The 7,500-nt window shown below is 32.1% G+C and overlaps 1 protein-coding gene across 1 annotated transcript in view; it reads right to left on the bottom strand.

Annotated features, from left to right (window-relative positions):
- Positions 1 to 7,500, bottom strand: part of fray (frayed) — a 506,360-nt gene that overhangs the window by 285,449 nt on the left and 213,411 nt on the right. The gene's annotated exons all lie outside the window — the stretch shown is intronic.

Genomic DNA, 7,500 nt, shown 5'->3' with positions numbered 1-7,500 from the left:
AGTGAAGTGTGTTAATGTAAGTACATTTTATATGATCAGTTTTTTTGTTTTTTTTTGTGACTGGCCCTATGAGATTTGGTTAGCATGTGAAGCATATTTATTTTTGCTTAACCATTTGGTATAACCTTGTGTTAGTCAAAAGGAAGTAAAGGTTAACAGTTACGTACATGTAAGTGTAAATATGACTTATTTTCTATCAAGTTAAAGTGTCAACTTTTTTCATTAATTGTCAAAATCAAAGATTTTCAGAAATTAATTTCTAGTGAAACAAGTGATTGTATAATGCTTAAAGTGTCAACTTTGTCTTAATTCTAAGGTCTGGTTCAGATTTAAATTTCGAGTGATTTATTTTTGGTATTATTTTTGAATTGTTATTTTTATAGAATATATATATATATATATATATATATATATATATATATATATATATACACAGTATACTGAATATATGTATGGTAGTTGGTATATCTATAAAAAGCACAAATCACGGACTGCTATTGGACAATTGCATTTCAATTTGTCAATTTTAGTAACAAAAACAATAAAATTTGCAATTAGGTTTCTACGATAAAACAAATGAATTCCGTAGAAGCATGTTCTACGAAACAGCTGCCAAACAATAAAATTGCCTGACTAAAACAGTATATTAAATAAAAAAAAAAAAACGCCCTTTATATTGTTACTGACACCTACACAGCAACTGGTTGCCATGGGAACATCTGACGTAAGCCAACTTGCTCCTTAACATACCAGTTCCGGTGAAAAAAGGGGAATAGGAGGAAAGGGTTGGAGGGAAGGGGAAAAGAATAGAGAGGAAAGAAGGATTTAAAAAGTTCTGTTTCCCCTAACGTGAGAAATAAGTGTCTCCTTAAAGAGAGAGAGAGAGAGAGAGAGAGAGAGAGAGAGAGAGAGAGAGAGAGAGAGAGAGACAGAAATCTTTGGTGAATTAGTGTATATTTCTAACTTTCTCTCTCTCTCTGTATGTGTGTGTATATATATATATATATATATATATATATATATATATATATATATAGAGAGAGAGAGAGAGAGAGAGAGAGAGAGAGAGAGAGAGAGAGAGAGAGAGAGAGAGAGAGAGAGAGAAAATCAGTTGTAAACAACAGGTCGATGAATTCAACTGGCAACAACAGATCAATGTCTTAATATAACCATTAATTCCCATAAGTAAAATCTCTTACCATAGCACTAATCTGTTCTACATACAACAGTTCGTATCCATGAGATTACTATTACTATTCTGTTCATTAACAATCATGCTTTGTAGGCACGGTTGTATTTCTATGGTTATTAGTCTTAGGGAATTGCAATTTCTTCGTTTGCTAGACCACGTACTATTTAGCACAGTTACTTTCTTACACTTAAGAGTGGTTGTATATTCACATGCTTTTAGTCCACACTAGAATAAGTACTTTTCTATTTTTTTTTTTTATTCATTTTTTTATTTACTAAAGACCATACATCGGAAACCGGTTGTTTATTTTCTGCTAGTAGAGTATGTACTTGGATCAATGAATTATTTTTTTTTCAATTTAATTTGGCTTGTAATTGTTTTTAAAATTTTCTGGGCCTTCTCTGATTACTATAATATTTACTTCTGAACAGACTTCCAGAAAACTATTATAAATTTCTGCTCTTAGAGTAGAATATATATATATATATATATATATATATATATATATATATATATATATATACTTATATATATATATTATATACATATATACATATACATATATATATATATATATATATATATACATATATATATATATATATATATATATATATATATATATATATATATATATATATATATATATATATATACATATATACATATATATATATATATACATATGTATATATATATATATATATATATATATATATATATATATATAGATATATATATATATATATATATATATATATATATATATATATATATATACAGTTAGCAGTAACTGTGCTTTCGAAAGCCGTTTCATTCTACTTACTTGAGACCCTGATTTGAAGACTAAGTAATAGTTTACTAGAGCCATTTCTATTAACACGTTGTTTTTTCTGAGTGCAATTGCATCATTTTTTTTTTTTTTTATAAAACACACATTTTAGAAAGTTTCACTTTCTCAATTTGGAAGTTTCATAAATTTACTACTCCGTATTTTGAAGAGCGCTGGCATCTTTTTTATTAAAGGATTAAAGGCCACTCATGAATGTCAGAGGCAAGGGATAGTGACATTGTCCTATAGAGCAGGACAATGCCCTAGAGACTGACCAGATATGATCAGCGTCCAAGCCCCCTACCACCCAAGCTAGGACCAAGGAGGGTCAGGCAATGACTCAGCAGATAGACCTATAGACTCCTCTAAACACCCGATTCTTAGTTCACAAGGATTGTGAGGTTCCAGCGACCAAACAAACTAACTCAGACCCACCTGGCGTTCACCAGTCAGGAACGTTACCACATCGGCCACCACAACCCTTTTGATGCTGGTAATAATTCAATCAATTGAGGTGTCTACACCGAGGCTATGTTATATTGTAACGGGCCGAGAGAAGGCAGTGTGAAAGCAACTGAGTTAGTTTATTGCAGAACACTCTCCTTCATATACAAAATCTCAGAGCAACAAGAATTTTCATGTTGAGAAATCGACAATGTTACAGAGGAAAAAAGCAGACATGATTTTTCAGGTTCTTTTTAGTGCGAGGGGAGAGCGAAGATACAAGTACAAAATGAACTATGTACGATCGTGTGACACACGGTTGGTACAATATATATCTTCACAGAAAAGTTTTTAGCCTTGATAGATAATATTTTGTTATGTAAGTTACGAAGCCAGACTTATTTGTAAGTACATTAAAATAAAAGCCAATTGAATAACGGCACTGCTATGGAAGCTTATGTAAGCATAAATCTTGTTAGAACGCTGTTCGCTGTCTTGATGTATTTACGTCCCATTGACACATTAAGAGTATTATAGTACTGTATTATGAAAAGTCTTATGCAACACGCAGATAGAACTAACTGAACAGCGATGCCGGAGATTATTATGAAGAATAAGGAATAAAAAATTTGATAGACGACAATTTTTGTCAAATTAAGATGAGATTTAGAAGCTGAAGACCAAACAGGAAAACAATACTCGAAACAAGGTAGACTGAAAGATTTAAAACACTACTTCAGAATAGATTGATTAACGAAAATCTTAAAAGACTTTAAGACCAGACAAGAGAACAATACTTAAAACAAGATAGAATGAAAGAATTAAAAGAAATCTTCAGAATTGTTTGATCGCCGAAAATCTTAAAAGACTTTTTCAATAAGTCGTTTTTTCTGCAACTGAAGACGAAACCGTTCGCATGTGTTTCTCAGAAGTAAATTTGCTATCAAGATTCACACCTAAAATTTTAAAGGATCATATTGAGTTAAAGAAACATTATCATTGTAGAGATCTGGATGTTGAGGAGCCAGTGTCCTTGACCCACTTACAATCATAATTTGAGTTTTGTTATGGTTCAACTTCATACCCCATAATTAGCACCATGCACTGATTTTAGCTAGATCTCTTTTAAGCAATTCAGCAACCACAGCACTAAAGTAACTAAAACTTCTTAGCTGAGATATCATTTTATATAAGTAGATGAGAATTCTAATTTAGTTAAAATTTACCCAATTCTTCGCTAAATACGATTTCCTTTACTAACATCCCTTGTTTGAACCAAACTCTGCCGATTCACGCAGAGAAGTAAGCAACTATTTTTTTCCACCCATATTTTTTTTTTCTTTTTTTCAGCCAGATCTAGATAAAAATCATCCAGTTGCCATGCCCATGACCTACATTCGTTTTGCAGAAAAATAAATGCCGAAGAATAACCATCATCAACTTTTCTCCCCGAAGTTTTTGCTTTTCCTTTACACAAGTCTCTAAAAGTTCCTGTTTCAAGCAACTTCTGCCGTCTAATACTTTGCAAGAGGGTAATATTCATAGGGTAAGCAGCCAATGACCTACTTGTTAGATTTGGTGTTTTACAAGTTTAGAAAATCAATCGGGATAATCAATTATCTGAAATCCTCCAACTTAAGAGTTCTTTTAGGTCTATGATTTAAATAGTTTCAAGAGTAATGAGCACACTCGATGTGGTATACCACCAAAAAGTCAAAAAATTAAATAATATGGATGACATACAAAAATATGATTCTATTACAAAATTTAAAAAAATATACAATTCTTAGAAATTTATTAAAAATAGAACACGAGGCTCTCTGAGGCCTCACATACATTCAACTAACTAATCACAATTTATCTTAAACAGTTTTTCTAGATTGTCTCCTAGGTATGTTTCTTTCCTTTGCCTTTTCTCTTTCTTATTAACAGATGTTATTTAACAGTGGTAATACTAGATTATAGTCTCTCTCTCTCTCTCTCTCTCTCTCTCTCTCTCTCTCTCTCTCTCTCTCTCTCTCTCTCTCTCTCTCTCGGGGTCCTTTTATTATTGTATAAGTATAAGAGAGATGAAGGTCTTATTTTCTAGAGATGATGCTGTTTCAATGTTCGCTATTACACAGAGAGAGAGAGAGAGAGAGAGAGAGAGAGAGAGAGAGAGAGAGAGAGAGAGAGAGAGAGAGAATAGTCTGTTTTCTTAGGATTCTCAATTTTCCCTTAAGGAAAGAGCAAGACAAATATATTTATCCTTTATTAGACCCCGCGATATTTCTCCACAATTCTTTATGTTTTTCCAGTTTCGCTTCCACTCTTCAGGGGCATATGGTTGCTATCAAGGCTTCTCTTGGCCTTGGTAACTATTTTCGACCGCTTCCCCGTGACACGCGCTCGTATGAATAAAAATCCAATACAAACCCAAGCACGAACATACACACAGACATACACACACTCACGTGTATACATATATATATATATATATATATATATATGTATATATAATGTATATGTATGCATATATACATACATATATTCTCCGAGACTATAAATGATTATATACACATTCACATCATATATGCACACACACACATATATATATATATATATATATATACATGCAGTACATATATGCACGTGTACGTATATATATATATATATATATATAAAGTAAAAATTACCGGCAAATAAGTTTACTCTCCATAATATACAGAATACTCACATAGATCATATTAGGGTATTCAGCAAATGACCATATTTATATAATTAACCAGCTAATGGAAAATCAACAGAGTATAACAAACCACTGGGTATGGAATTTATAGATTATGACTAAGCTTTTAATTCTGTCAAAACTTCAGCAGTAATGAAGGCTCTTCAAAAGCAAGGAATATATGAATCTTACGTTAAAACACTTGAAAATATCTATACGTATAGTACAGCAATCCTAAAGCTACATAAAGAGAGTGGAAAAAGTCTGATTGAGAAAGGAGTTAGACAGGGAGACTCCATCTCTTCTAAATTATTCACAGCATTCCTAGAAGATATTTTTAAGAATAGACGTATCTTATGTTAGAACACTTCAAAATATTTATACTGAAGTACAGTATTCATAAAACTATATAAAGATAGTGAAAACAATTCACATTGAAAAAGGAGTTATTATTATTATTATCATTTGCTAAGCTACAAACCTAGTTGGAAAAGCAGGATGCTATAAGCCCAGGGGCTCCAACAGGGAAAATAACTATGTGAGGAAAGGAAACGAAGAAAAATTAAATATTTTAAGAAGAGTAAAAACATTAAAATAAACATCTCCTATATAAACAATTAAAACTTTAACAAAACAAGAGGAAGAGAATTAAGATAGAATAGTGTGCCCGAGTGCACCCTCAAGCAAGGGAACTCTAACCCAAGACAGTGGAAGACAATGGTAAAGAGGCTATGGCACTACCCAAGATTAGAGAACAATGGTTTGATTTTTAAGTGTCCTTCTCCTAGAAGAGCTGCTTACCATAGCTAGAGTCTCTTCTACCCTTACTAAGAAGAAAGTGGCCACTGAACAATTACAGTGCAGTTAAGACATGGAAACACCATCTCTCATATATTATTCACAGTATGCCTACAAGAAGTTTTAAAGCATTAGATTAGGAAAATGAAGGAATTAGTATCAACGGGGAATATATTAACAACTAAAGATTTGCAGATGACATAGTTCTGTTTAGTGAATCATGGGAAGAATTACAAAAGGTGATAGAAGATTTGAATAGAGAAATGCAATACTAAAAATGAATATGAGTAAACCGAAGATATGTTCAGTGAAAATGCAGAGACAATAAATAAGGGCTAGAATAAAACAAAGCAGTAACTGTTGCCCCATGGTATGAAATTGAAATTAAAAAGGATAGACATGGGATGGAGAGCTTTTGATAAACAAATTGAGATTATGAAAAGTAAAATGCCACTTTCTCTAAAAAGAAAAGTATTTAATTAGATGATTCTACCTGTATTAACTTATGTATCAGAAACTTGGAGCCTTACAAAAGCCTTAGAATATAAGCTAGTTACAACTCAAAGAGTTATGGAAAGAATAATGATGGGAATAACACTAAGAGACAGAAAAAGAGCAACATGAATACGAGAACAAACTAAAGAAGAGGATATTCTAACATCATGTAAGAAAAAGAAAGAGATATCGGCAGGGCATTTGAGAATGACAGATAATAGGTGGATATTCGAGCTACATGGATACGGGGCAACCTAAAGAAGATATTCTAATATCATGTAAGAAAAAGAAAGGGATATCGGCAGGACATTTAGAATGACAGATAACAGGTGGACATCAAGAAAAATAGAATGGGTCTCCAAAGATTGCATAGATGATGATATATAAAGTAAACCATACAGACATAGCTCAAAACTGAACTTTGAGATATTATCCAGTAGGAAAAAACATAACGACGCTACCTTTCACAAGGAAAATATGAAAACAATACTCATAATAAAATACGAAGGGATCAATCTGATCCCGCCTGAACAGCATCAAAGACCAGAAGATCAAAAACAAAACCCATTCTATCCTTTTTTCCTGGCTGTTGCCATAGCAACCGGTTCCAGGACCTACAAGTGAGGAGAGAGAATAACAACTTCACCCCCCCCCCTGCACTCCATTAATTTACCTTTTTTAAGGAAAAAGAAACTTTTATTAAGGGTGTATCTATAGATGGAAGAAATGAGGACTTGTAAAAATAATATTCAAAATCTAAACATCTCTCGTAAGTACTTCTTGACCACAGTTGTCGCAGACACCCGAGCTCCTGTTGCAACTGTTATAATTGTTATTAAACCATGGTTTAAAAGTTTAAAGGCCACGCATGAATGGCAGAGAAAGGGACAGTGACATTGCCTTAGCTAGCAGGACAATGACCTAAAGACTGATCATATATATATACTGTATATATATATACATATATATATATATATATATATATACATATATATATATATATATATATACATATATATATATACATGTATA

This window comes from Palaemon carinicauda, chromosome 39 (genome assembly GCF_036898095.1).
Source record: "Palaemon carinicauda isolate YSFRI2023 chromosome 39, ASM3689809v2, whole genome shotgun sequence".
Taxonomy (NCBI): Eukaryota; Metazoa; Arthropoda; class Malacostraca; order Decapoda; family Palaemonidae; genus Palaemon; species Palaemon carinicauda.
This window is presented reverse-complemented; position numbering and strand designations above follow the sequence as displayed.